Here is a 14,210-nt window from a genome sequence, read left to right on the forward strand (position 1 = left end):
TAGTGTTTGTGAGTTAGTTGTTGAAAGAGTTGAGAAGGAGATTTAATGTTTAGATGAGCAGATCCAGTCATACGATTTCCAAGACCCTAAAAAGTTCTTGGAAATCCTTTCTCCTTCGAAACAAGAAATAATAGAATTGCCTACAGATGTTTGCATTGACAATGTGCAGCTGGAGGTATGTATTGCGGAGTTGGGGCAGCCAACAGAGTCTGGCTTTCACGATCCTATTGCAATGTACATGACAATGTTTTTCAGTTTGGCTGTCAAATCAAACTGTCTTTTACATGATCAGGCTCATTACGTGCATGAAGGGTTGCCAGCAATTGCATCTGTGATCTGGTTGAAGCACTCTCAAGCGGCATCATTCTCAGGTTTACTTGAATGGTTGATCTGGCATTTCAGTATTACCTGATCTATTGTTTTTACAACAAAGTAGGGTAGATTTTGTAAATAAATAAGCAGTTAAAGGGCAGCATTTTGTTCTAGTTTCATTGCAGCTTTAGTTTGAAGTTCGTTGAGTCAGTTTTTCAGTTACTTTAGTCTTGAGATCGAATCAGTTTGAGTTCAGTTTCAGTTTAAAAATTCAATCAAGTGTCATGTTGGTTTGTCGGAATAATGGACTCCATAGCCCAATGGATGGAGGCACTGTCTGCTCTCCCAAAGCTCTGCGGTTCTTGGCACCTCCAAGAAGTGGCAGCTGCCATCCCCATTGGAGCCAATGTTAGACTCAGTCCTGTCAGTCCCTTGGGGTGAACTGTCAACTCTTCTTGGTGAATCTCAGAAAATAAAAACACACAGAATGAATCTGTTGTTGGTGCTGAGCAGATGCAGGTGCTGGCACATAAAAGGCGGGCTCTTGCTTTAAAGCGTGAAGGTAAATTGGAGGAATCTGAAGATGAATTTGAGCTAGCAAAGTCACTGGAGATTCAGATGGATGAATTAGCTGGGAACTCACAAGCTCATATTTCAATTGATGGCATCAGCAATGATGATGGTGAGGTAGTAGATGATATTTTTGATCCCCAGTTGTTATCTGCGTTGAAAGGGATTGGCTGGAAAGAAAATGATATTTTTAGCCAGATGCCAACCAAAGGAGTCAGTGCCAAGAATAAGGGTTTGGTTTCTACATCTAGCCATGTTCATGGTAACTTGGGAAATTACACTGCACGAGCAAATGTGGACAAAACCGAAGGTTCAAAGGAAGAAAGGATACGCCTTGAAGAAAATATCAGAGCAGAGAAGTTGAAGGCACTTGATTTTAAACGGGCAGGAAACATGTTGTGGTATTCTATGGCGGGAGCTAGATCAATTTGGAGATGATGTTTTGCTGTTGCTTATGCAATGTGTTGAGGAGCTTTCACACAGGAGTTCCTTCTATGCTACACTGGTGGGCTTATTGAATCTAGAAGATGAAGATTTTGCAATGTCATTCTTCCTGGAGCTCTGATAGAGGTGTTTGAAACACTATTGTCCTCAGCAGCTATAACTGTTGATGAAGAGGGAGGAAACCCTGCTTGGCAAGCACGTGCTGACTTCTATATTTTCTGCATTCTAGCTTCTCTTCCATGGAGTGGCTTAGAGCTATTGGAGCATGTGCCAGAGGAGCTTGATAGAATAATCGCTGGAATTGAAGCATATTTAAGTATTAGAAGCACAATGTGGAGCCTGCCTATTTTGCTTTCGATACAAATGAGCAGAGAGAGGATAACAGGATTGGACTTTTTAGAAGATTTATGGAAGCGCATACAATCACTATCTGATAATGGATGGAAAATTGACAGTGTTCCATGACCACACCTTGCATTTGAGGCTCGGCTAGTAACAGGAAAGAGTTATGACTTTGGACCAGTGACATGTCCTGAACAACCTGTTGCACCTTCAACAATTTCTGATGTAACAGTGGGGTAGACAGAGACAGGAGGATGAATTGAAATATCCACAGAGAATTCGAAGGTTGCAGTTATTTCCACTGTCAAAAACAGAGGAGGAATTGCAGCCAATAGATCGTTTTGTGGTTGAGGAATATTTGCTTGATGTGCTACTATACATGAATGGCTGCCGGAAGGAATGTCCTGTATACATGGTTGGCTTACCAGTCTCATTTCGACCCTTCCTGGAGCTTTCCCTGCAGTAGTGGCTGGAGCTGTGCATACACTTTTTGATAGAGTTGGTGAATTAGATATGGAGTGCCGACTCGCTTTGTCCATTGGTTTGCACATCACTTATTAAATTTCCAGTTTATTTGGCCTTGGAAAGAATGGTCGCATGTTTTGGATCTTCCAAAATGGTCACCACAGCGTGTCTTTGCACAGGAAGTGCTTGAAAAGGAAGTTAGATTATCGTATTGGGACAAAATTAAGGAGAGTTTAGATAATGCTCTTGAGCTAGAAGAACTTCTCCCACCTAAAGGAGGAATTTGTTTCAAATACAGTGGAGAAAGTCAAGGGGAATAGTATGAAGGAGAATTTGCCTTGTCTGCAGAGTTAAGTGGTATGGTAAAGGAAAATAGTTGGCTCGTGAAATTTATCCTTGGGTAGAGGAGAAGATTATATTAGTACATGGCCACAAGGTTACTATCGAAGTGGTTGTTCAAACTCTTCTTCATATTGGATCTAAAAGCTTCACTCATCTAGTCACTGTCCTAGAAAGATATGGGTATGTACTGAGTAAATTGGCTTCTGATGAATCAAATTAAATCTTAGTCATATCAGAGGTTGCTAAACTATGGCAAAATAGTGCCCAAATGACTGCTATTGCAATTGATCGCATGATGGGATATCGTATTATCTCTAATATTGCTATTTGAGCTGGATGTTCTCTCCTACCAACATTGAACAATTCCACACTTCAGACCGACTCTGGGAGGTTTTAAGAAATGCTCTCAGCAAAACCTACAATCGCGTTTCAGACTTGAGAAAAGGAGTTGCATCTGCTGAGAAGTCTGTTCAAAAGGCTATTGAAATCCTCCACCAAGGTCCAAGCTGACTTGGAGTCTGCAGAGGCTTTTGCAGAAGAGGTAGACACTGAAGAACTACAAAGTGAGGCGACGGATTATGAAGGTGGATGAAATTAGTAAATTATCTTACGTTGTTCAACTTCAAGAAAAATTTCAGCGTGAAGCAGAATATTTGTCTTCATATCTAAATTACACAGATCAATTCTTGCATTTGCATGCATACTGAATATCAGCTTGGAGGGGATTTGGAAGCTGCTCAAGGAGTTTGGGAAAGCTTAATTAAGATATGTGGTGGGATGTTAGAGGCCTGGCAAGGCTATATAAACATGGAGCTGTTGGCTGGTAACATAAATGAGGCTCGGGCAATCTATTAAAAACTATTTTTAAAATTAGTTTTTATTCAAATAGCATTTTGTTAATAAGTTAGAAAATAAAGGAAAAACAAGTGGCAATCAAAGGCGGAAAGTTACAAATTTAAAGGGTCTTCAGCTACAGCTGTCGCCTCTCCATTAGTTATTAACAAACAAATGTAACGCTGCTCCTTTTTAGAGCAGACCTTTCCTATTTTCATCATTTTAGTTGAAACAACACCCTTGTTTTGGGTCGATTTGTTTTCTCCTAGCTGAATTTTATTTAATGTATTAAAAATCATTTTTTAAAAAAAAGGTTAGAGAATTCTGAGAGGTGTGTGGAGAAGAACAGAATTTCATTGTACAGTGTTTGACAGAGATTAATTGAAGAGTACAGCTCTGATTTGTAAGATCCTTGTGGTGTGAAAGTTTAGCAAATGTATCTTTCTTTCTGTTTCAATGTTTTTGGTAATGTTTCGTAGTTCATTCATAATCGTTTCTAAATGAATACTTTTAAGTGAGAAAGGCAGAATTCAATTTATTTGCTCTGTCTTGAGGAAGTGTTCATATTTAATGTTTTCTTCTGTTTGATAAGGATCCATCACACATGCCCTTATCGAATTCTCAGCAGTCTTGCCATTCCGTTTAATCTCAATTTTATTGTTAAACTTCACTCCTACCTCGCCTTATGGATTAACCTGTGCCTTTGATTAAAACCTCTGCTCTTGCTGTCTTTGCCCATGCAGCCCAGAAAACCCAATCATTTATTAAAAAACCCCTTTCTATCAATTTACTAGCCTAAAATCGGTATTCCTTATTGGTCATCTCAGCCCATTTGAAGATTTATCTGTCGAGATAGACCCGGAGAGAGCCCTCTCCTGTCCTCGTAGGGCTAGCTACGAGGCTGAGCATGGTATGATGTTGCCTCGAGTTTTGCCTTCCTCAGCCTGAGGCGGATTCGAGCGTTAACAGAAAAAATGGCTTCCTCGTAAAGTGAAATTTACTAAAGGAAAAAAGAGACCCATTATAGAACTCGGTGAGAGCTTTACACTTACTATTCATCAAACTGAGCTATGGTTTGATTGTAATGGGTGATGGAAAAACTAGGGTTTTTCCTATAAAAGGGATTCTTACACCCAAATCCAATTGATTTGCATAATGAGATTTTGGAGAATTTGGAAAGGAGGAGGAGGCCCTAAATCGTGGTGAGTGTGTAGTAGAAAACTCGACCATCGAAATTTGGTTATGTGAATTTCAGGTTGTGGCCTTACTTGTCTAAAGATGGCCTTAATGCTTCTTTGAAGGATGGTTCCTGATGAAGAATCGAAGTAAGAAAGGAAAACAGGAATGAACTACTAGTGAAGGTCTACGATAATCACTAAGTCAATCATGGGGACCAAGTGGTAAATGTGAATAGAGTAGAATATTTTAATATATGGTATCAAGCATCTATGATATGTGATGTGTATATGGCTCATCGGAGAGGTCGGTATGACAAACGATCGAAGGAATGAAAGGATAATTGACCATACCTAGATAATTGGGATCTAGACCGAGACTTAAGGTAATCAAATAAGAAGGTGGCCAGGGGTTCCATCACGCCCCCAAGAATGAGATATTTCCCCCACCATATGATGATTGAGGGAACTGATTAGGTATGCAAAAGGTGGGAATGATTCCCCCAGCTAGAGGAGTTTGTGGAGCACCACTATGTTCCAAGTTCTCAAATAAGGGATTCAAGCAGACCACCTAAATGGTAGGAGATCCTCTAGAGGATCATGAGTAGATGTAGGGGCATAGGTGTTCCCTAATTTTGTAGGGATGGATGTAACATGCTATGGGCATGTTGAATGTATTTAGAATAGTGGACTCTAAATACATTTTGATGGTGTGGTTTTCCATTTGTTGTGTATGGTTGTCTTCTTGTGGGAAGAATGTATGATGTGTGCAGTATGAGAAAGGAAATGGTGGATTACCAATCCCACTTGCCACTACATATATGAATCAAATGTACTAAATTTCTGGGTTTGCATACATGATGTTACTATACCAAAGAGTGGCTTAAGATATCATGAATTGATATTCACTTAGACGACAATGGGGTTGAATAATAACAATGTCGAATGGATTGGGTTGTTGATATAAGATGGAGGGATAATTAAGTGGATCATACCTAGGGTGATATGGAGTGATAAGGGAATTTATAGGTTCTTCAAGTTGGGAAGAATAATGGTACTATACTCAACACTACCAGATGCACTAGGAGAGTTGGGGAGAATTTCTTCTCCTGGGCTCTCAAAAATGGATGCCCCCTTACCCAAACATTATGCAGTAATGTAATGTCTGCAAGGTGGATATGGTTTGAAATCATGGGTTCGAAATCATGGATTCAAAGTAGGGGGTGTTGGAACCAATCATCATCATGGGAGACATGGGTCACATGTGCATCATCAAAAGGGTTGGAAAAATGACTAATAGATATGGTGTTTACCAATGTTGAGACCGAAGTGTCTTCCAAAGAAGGTTTGGAAGAAGGAAAATAAGAAAATGTTGAAGAGTCTGAATATATTAATCCCATGGATGATGACACGTAGAGAGTAGGGGTAACGTGCAGAGGGGGAATCACAATGGTGGGTTGGGAAACCTCTTCTAGAAAAGTAGTGGGGCTAGAACCCACAGGTAGAGGGGAATTAGAATCACTAAAAGCAACATATAAATCATGAAGCACTTGAAGTGTATCATGAAAATCATTTAGACAGGGACAATGATGGGAATAATGGCCATAGTTATCACACAAACCACAAGGGTGATAAATGCATAAGGATTTTTTCTTTTTGGTGGACTTAGCTAAAGGTGACATGGACCTCAGGAATTTTAGAGTCTGGGAAAGTATCAGAGACCACATTATTAATATGAGGGAGTTCAAGAGAATTATCGGTGGCATGCCTAAAAACATCACACATAGTGCATGGAGGAGCGGGATTTGGCAGTTTAGGAGGAGTGCAAGTTGCTTGGGGTGGCTTGTCTTTGGGTCCCTTTTATGGGCTTTTCCTCCCTAACCAGATGTTTTCGCAATAGGATTGCATTATTGTTGAGGTTGTTGTGGAACTGAAGAAAAGGAAGGGGTAAGAACAACAAGTTGAACTGGGCTCAAAGATGTGTAATATGTGAGGTTATTAGGAGGAGTGTTTGCGGGAGGATCAATGTACCATATTGGGATCCCAATGTAATGTTAGGTAGACTCAATGTAGCCATAATAGGAGTAGAAAATATTCTTGGTGGTGAGAATAAGAAAGGTATCTGACTTGAGAGGTAATGACCTGGGGGAACTTCTCCTAGATGGTTAAGATCTAAGGGAATAGTTCTAGGCTGAAAAGGACTGGGAAAGATACCTGTAGAAGGAAAAGGGCCTAGATAAATTATATTGAAGGTTGGGTTGAGTTGGGAGAAGGAGGTTATAGAGTGGCCGGTTGTTGTGAAGGCATACTAGGCCACTTGTTGGCATCCTGTGACACTTGAAGCATGAAAACACTAGATGATCTAGGCTCAGAAGGGGTAGGCGGTGGGCCATAGGTGTAACTATGACCCAACAAGATGTTATAATCTAAGGGGGAACCAATGACTTCAATATCAACAAATAAATTCTTGCTGGAAATAGTAATGGGAAAGTTTTCATATAAACTACGTTGTTGCAAGTGATGACAATCCCAAGTACAAAGAGTGATAATGGATGGGGACAGGTCATAGCAACCAAGTTGCTTCCAAACACTAGCGGCCATCCCACAAGTGAAGGCGCCTTCGTCTAGGATACATCGCTGGATCGTGACATTCTTTATGGAGAATAGTATTTGAAAGGAAACTAAGGAAGGAAGGGGGGATGTTTCGCTTTGTCAATGTCAAAGACAATTAGATGATTTTCATAGGGATCCACAATGTTTAAAGAAGATATTAGATATTTCCATTGGGATGGGCACGTCTAGAGGACTTCCAGCATTAACATGGAAACAAGAGACTGCACCAAATCATCTACTATGTTGTAGGTATAGGAATATTTAGAAGAAGAAGCATTTATATGTAATGGACCTTTAGGGATGTTTGGGGGAACCTCTACCTTATGTAGAGGGATCTACAAGGTGTCATTTGGTGATAACAGAGGCTCAATGGAAACTTTAGGTTGGGAATCAGTCATTGACTTTGCAGGGGGCTTGCCATATATGCGTGACCGAGTCTATAGGTTGACTTGTTTGGTGTTGACTTCTTCAAAATTCATCATGAGGATATGGTAATTCTTTTGGCCAGATTGTAACAGTTGAGGAGCTGCATTACCTTGTTTGGGTTGGACAGCTACATATCCTTAATGGAGAAAAATATTTGTAAGACAATTGTACGGGATGAAGCGGGAGGGGGAGGAGGTGGAGTAATGAGTTGAGGTCCATTGGAAGCAATTTCTTGAGCTTCCCATGCTTGGCGCATCTGAGGTAAAAGTGTTGGAATTATGATACATGTGTTGTACTTGATGGCAACCCACTTATAGCAGAACAAATCACTTGTATATGGTAATTAGATGAATCTACAGGAGAAATATCAGATGTGACAGAATGCATGGCAGTTGTGTTTACAGATGTGATAAAATGCAGGGCAGTTCAAAGGAATCATTTCAGAAGTAATATGGAAAATTACAGTTTAATAAGTCTATTAAAAGGTAACAGGGCATTGACACAGAAGAATAGGAAGATGGAACTAAGGTCTACTAATCAGAATAAAGAAGGTAAAGGAAAAGGTTGATGAAAAGAAGTTTAAGAAGTATACACAGGTCCACTTAGTCAAAACAAAATATACACGTTGGTCCACAAAACAAAAAGAGTGTAACGTATACACACACTTTTACAAGAGGAAAAGCGTGTACATGTTGGAAAACCAAGGTATTTTGGTCCAAGGTATTGATCCAAGGTATTTGGTCCGAGGTAAGGTATTGATCCAAGGTATTTGGTCCAAGGTATTGACCCTGGGTATTTGGTCCAAGGTATTGGTCCTAAGTGGTTTTGGTCCTAGGTATTGAGAAAGGCCTAAAACTATATAAGGAGGAGAAGATCATTAAGCCAAGGGGTGCAAGTATTGAATATCTTATGAAATGTTAGATCATATATGTAGGTTATGAGCTTCTGATGCTTTGATTGACCTGAATTAAGGATGCACCTATGTGGTTGATGATGGATGATGGATCGGGATCATAAAGCATGAAATGAACTATCATTATGTGGTTTTATCATGGACAGTCTAGATCTGAATACTAACACATGTTTTATTCTGTAAATGTTATGATCTGGGTATGACTGAAGTCTGGAATAGTTGTGAAGTTTTAAGTTAGTATTTGCAGATATGTACATTGTTTCGCTTTGGTAAAAGCATGTATACATGCTAGTTCGACACATCAAAGTAGTGTATACCTTATGAACTATGATGTTTGAAGTTGCAGTTGGTTCTGGTTGTTGATGCAGAGTTCTGGGTTATTCTTTGTGTTCTGATGACTACATTTTGGTGACAGTGTTCTGAATGTTTAGATTGATTTATTGTGATGAGATCTAATGATGGATCAAGATCATAATGACTTATCATTATGTTTTCTGATAATCGATGGGCTAGATATGATTGCTAACACATATTTTATCCTTTATATATGATGATCTGGGTATGTGTTGGGTCCCTATAATACTAGTGATTACCCCATTACTATTGTAGTTGTATCCCTTATTAATATTGTTGTGCCCCTATCACTCCCATATTGTTATTACTGTGCCCCACATAATTCCTCTATTGTTATTTTTGTGGCTTTATATTATTGTTGTTAGGTCGGTTGGGTTATATTGTGACTCCTTAGACTCCTATATATAGAAAGGAGGTTTTGTCATTTGAATCATCCAAGAATTGCTCATTTATGTAATGTAAAGGAGGTTTCCCCCTCGAAGATGCTGAATTCTAAGGCGTGGATCTCTCTCTTCTATCTTTTGGTGAGCTGGTTTCATAACATTTGGTATCAGAGCTTTGGATTCTAGGGTTTCGCTGCTCCAAACAGGTCATCGTGGAATTTTCACTATAACTTTTTTTTTGTGACATTTCAGAAGCTAAAAAAAAAAACCCATTTGAGAAGAAATCGTTCTGAATCTCGAGTCCAAATTTCAAAACTTTTCGTACTATATTTATGGAGATATGATCTGAGGAAATTTCTCTTTTTGCAGACTCCTGAATTACATTCCAAATAGGTGACCTGGGTAAAATCGTCATAACTTTCTCTTTGAGCATCAAATTGAAATTTCATAAGAAGGTATAGAAAAAGGATGGACTGTAGTTTCTTGTATATCTTTTTCAGATCTAGAGGTCGAAACAGTGACTCATGGCACGTCGTAAAAGTCGCTCTACTGAACTAGTCTATAATCAGGTCATCTTAGGAGATTGTGCATAACTCTTCCTTGGAGAATCCAACTTGGATCAGACTAGTGGAATTGGAAAGAGGACATAGAGGGCTACTACAAGTCACAATTTTAGAACTGGATGAGCTGAAATTGTAGAGATACATCAGATTCAATATCAAGCTTCTACAGAGTGAAAAAAGGTGTATAGTTTTTTTTTAATTTTTGCTTAAGCTTGGTTTGAAAAATTGGTTTAAATCAGTAATTGATGCCCCAATGTTACAGGGAAAAGTGTCTATATAGAACTGCTCTATCCCACTAAGGTGTGACAGCTGCCTTAGAAACAAACAGAGAAAAGCTAATTTTGTTTTTCCTTTATGAATTATAGATAGAGAGGAACAGAAAGACCAACCTCTGTCTTGCGCTAATCTCCTGATTTGATTCCTCTCTTCTTTGATAGTCCTCAGCTACCTGCTCCCTAGCACGCCCAGCTTCACAAAGTACCTGTAAGATCACAGAAGCATAGCACTATACAAAGACATGGATCTATAATCATAAACAATCTAGGATCAGATGTAAATTGACCATACAAATGTAACAAGCATCATTGACACAAAAGCATGGAGGAAAACTTGAATAGCTTTTATTGATAAACAAGAAAAGAGCCAAGAGGAGTTACAACCAGTTGTTCTGACCTAGCATCAACCTCCCAGCAAAGAAGCCCCTCTTCACCTGAAACAAAGCTTAGATCACCCAACAATCTGATGTTTGTCTCAAGAGACCAACAACAATTCCTTACAATATGCAAAATTCCAGCCTCTGGATCTCTGGGATGAGGGATCCATATATAGATATCTATAAGGAGGATGAGTCAGCTTGTGATTTGATTAGTGTATTCTCTCTGATAGTTCTTGCTTCCACTTGGAGATTGATGGTCTCTTACTCATCCTTGGTCGAATTCAGTGAGGCAAGTGTCACAGGGGAAGATTCTGGAAGTTTCCATTGCCTCTCCACCTCGCGGAATGACATTGCCATTTGTCATTTCTCGCCCATCGCACCCCACAGAAGGGATTTTTGAAATGCAACGCACCCACACAGCATATTTAGGTGAGATGCAACACACTTAGCCAGTGGAGCAGCTGAAATAATCCTATTTTGACCAATTCTGAGCAGTTTTTCATGGAGAACTTCTGGGAGAAGCTGTAATCTACTGACCTCATTCCTTTAGGGGTTAGAACAAAACTTTTAGGGACTTAGGAGCCCTTGGTTTATGGACATTTCATGCTTGGGGTTGTAGGGCCCAAAAATGTCTATAACAGTTGCCCCCTAAAGCATGAGGTCGTTAATCTTTTGATGTCGGGTGAAATGCTTTATTATGAGGATCCGAAGTTCTTTCAATGCTGGGAGGAGACCTGTAATAAGATACAATACAATACATTATCTTCATAATATTTTCATGATCTAGCCGAGGCAGGCATTCCCATGCTCAGCTTTATAAATTCATTTTCATGTACATAGGACAGACAATCGTCTGAGTGTAGACTGATGATTCTGATAGAGCCATCATCCTTTTGATTGGATGATTATCTGTGCAGTAATGATGTACATTTGATGTCTTTATTTTCCCTGAATATATATCGCAGCTTGGATGGATGAAACTAGATCCGGGGTCTTCAATCTCATTCGATCTTCACTCGGAGTACAAGTCGATCCATGTGAGAAATGTTCTGAAGTCGAACATGGAAAGACATCGCTTGATTACCAGCCAATGATGTAAACTGTTAACAAGTGCGAGAGGAATCATCGATAATGATAATGACCCTCAAGGTACTGCAGTACAATTCACGTGGTTGAATAAAGGACTTGGCGTCGAACACCACGCAAAATCTTTCGGTCAAAGGCCATTGATGTAAACCTGTCGCTGGAAGTGAGAAACTTGCCATTGAGGCATGCAAGCTTCAATGTACTGAATGGGGTGTTCCTAGATCAACTTCTTGGATAATGAGCTGATGTCGACAAGAAGTGATCCGTCACAGGAGGGCCTTAATGAATCCCACATCAATGACACGGAACGGAGCAAATGATTTTAATGGAGGTGAAAACGATTTGTGATATAAGGTTCAGGGTGGCGGTCATGAAAGAATGGAGTATAATGTATGGTAGTGGGTGAGACACAGGTGAATTCTCTGAATGACTTCTCTTGAACATATCAACAACACAGTTGTGATGGATTGGTAGCATTAACCCCAAATGTGGATGGTATGATGGGACCATGGTGATGTGACCGGTGAATGAAACAACCCAACCCGACTCGAACACGGAGTGGAAGTGTCATGTTCAAGAGCGACTTGCTACCAACAAGGTTTCTTCAAGTTTTCTTCCCAATTTTCCCCAGTCATTGCTGACCAGTACCTCTTTATTTTTGTCAAGCTTGAGGAGGATAACATATGCTTGTTCTATAATTTTCCCTTCGGGCAAACCCATCGCTATGTTTTAACGAGCCTAGCGATAGTGAAACTCGTTCTCGTCTATAGACAAGTTTGTCGCTATTAAGATTTTAACAAGCTTAACGACAAAGATAACTCGGTCCTTTTCAATTTTAGAGAGTCTGAAAAGGGACGTAAAGGTAACTCCAAAATTCCTTTTTCGTCATCTAATCCCTTAAGTCCGAAAAAGTATAAAACAATACAGAAGGGATGAATTTTCGATACTTTAACGAGCCGAACCAAACAAGCACTCGATCTTTTTGTGTAATAATCCCTCAGGTCCAAAAAGATTAAAATCTAGAGGAGGGATAGCACTTCCTGTCCCTTTAACGAGCTGGAGAGGCCAAGGGCTCGACAATCTTTTCATATTTTACGAGTCAGTTGAAAAGAGCTTAAAGGAGACTCGTCTTTTGAGGAACGAGTGATAAAAAGGGTAGCAGCTGATTCCAGGTAAGGTTTGGAATTTTCCAATCACGGCAGTGTCACAAGGATGGCTAGTGAAATCACTCTTCGCAGCTATTCCTCAAAATGGGTAAACAATCAAATGGGGGTGAATGATCAGCCAATGTAAAAGTGGAGGTGACGGTGCAAACACGACCAAGGCTTTAATGGCTGAAGTACTACATTCATGATGGTTATTTACCGGGAAATAGTTCATTTTTTAACGAGCTTAAATGCGGGGGGAAACATTTTCTCATGTCTTATGTTTATTTTTTAACGAGCTTGAACTATGTGCTAAAACTGCTCGATTAAATCTAGTCGTGTGATAAGAATGTCTCATATAAAAACGACAATTTTTAGAGTTTTGCCCCACATCCTTTCTTTATGCAAGTTAGGAAACGACCCATCCTACGAGTTTAAAGGGTTAGAGGACCTACAAATTTAAAAAAATAAATAGTCGGTCTTCGCTTGCACACCAAAAGGGTTGCATGCCCCCAGGTATAAAACAGAGCTTCAAGGTCACCTTTTATTCGAGCTGACAAAACATTTGTTTTATCAGGAAAGGTATACCTCTTTCAGGTTACCAAAGATTATTCTATTCATAGCGCAAACAAAACACTTCTTCGACGATGTCTACCGAAATAGACAAAGATGAGTGAAGGAGGCTACCCCACTCACATAACTTTGACAAGAGAATCTTGTTCCAGAATAACCCCCTCTTCCAATCACAGACGGGAGTACAGACTAGTCATATTCTCTCGCGGAAACCTACCCTATACCTGAAGTTTTCCTACCGAAGAAGACCCGGGTGCATGCCCCCTGGGTTTCAGTCATGTCTCCCTGAATCATTCATGCTCATCGGGTGGACGGACTGGGGATTGAGACATTTCTTGCATGAAAAGACCATTCAGGGATGGTATACGACTATTTGCTATGCGTGATCCGGGAAATGAAAGCTGGTCTACGAGCTTGACCACTCTTCCTTCGTGCAGAAAACACATCACTCTAAAGAGTGATGAGACAATGGCTCTCATGCAATAAATATAGTCTCATCCAAAGAGTAGATTGTAATCCAGGGGTCCTTGGACTACCATTACGTTCATGTGAACTGTTTTCCCTCTCAATGTTATGGGCACATCGGTAAGGATCCCTAACGGTCGACTGGTTCCTTTATCAAAACCTGTTAGATTTCTCATCTCAGGCAAAAGCGATGGCGAACCAAGCGCTTTCCAAGCAGTTGAGGAAAGGATACTCACAGAAGCCCCCTCATCTATGATGGTACCAGCCATAACCATTCTATATATTTGAACAATGATTCGGAATGGTAAACTAGCTGGTAAAAGGGGTCTGCCTAGTTGATTCCAGTCGAAGGAGACAACTAGGTTGCTTGGAGGTGGGACCGAATAGACGGCCGGGTATGACTCTGACGAACTTCCTTCCTGCAGTAAAGGAACGGGTAAATTGCCCCCATGTTCGTTGGAGTCTGTGCTTATGAAAATAATTTGGACGGTGTCATCCTTGTTCTCTTCAGTGACTGTATCATCTGAAGATGGAACCTCTGAAGGCAAGA

The 14,210-nt window shown here is 40.0% G+C and overlaps 1 pseudogene; it reads left to right on the forward strand.

The window, feature by feature from the left end:
* The first annotated feature begins 825 nt into the window (after positions 1 to 825).
* On the forward strand, positions 826 to 3,067 carry LOC149220892 (nuclear cap-binding protein subunit 1 pseudogene; annotated as a pseudogene).
* The last annotated feature ends 11,143 nt before the right edge of the window (positions 3,068 to 14,210 follow it).

Source organism: Pinus tabuliformis, chromosome Q, assembly GCF_031772625.1.
Source record: "Pinus tabuliformis cultivar Carrire ecotype Pingquan chromosome Q, CPIR1, whole genome shotgun sequence".
Taxonomy (NCBI): Eukaryota; Viridiplantae; Streptophyta; class Pinopsida; order Pinales; family Pinaceae; genus Pinus; species Pinus tabuliformis.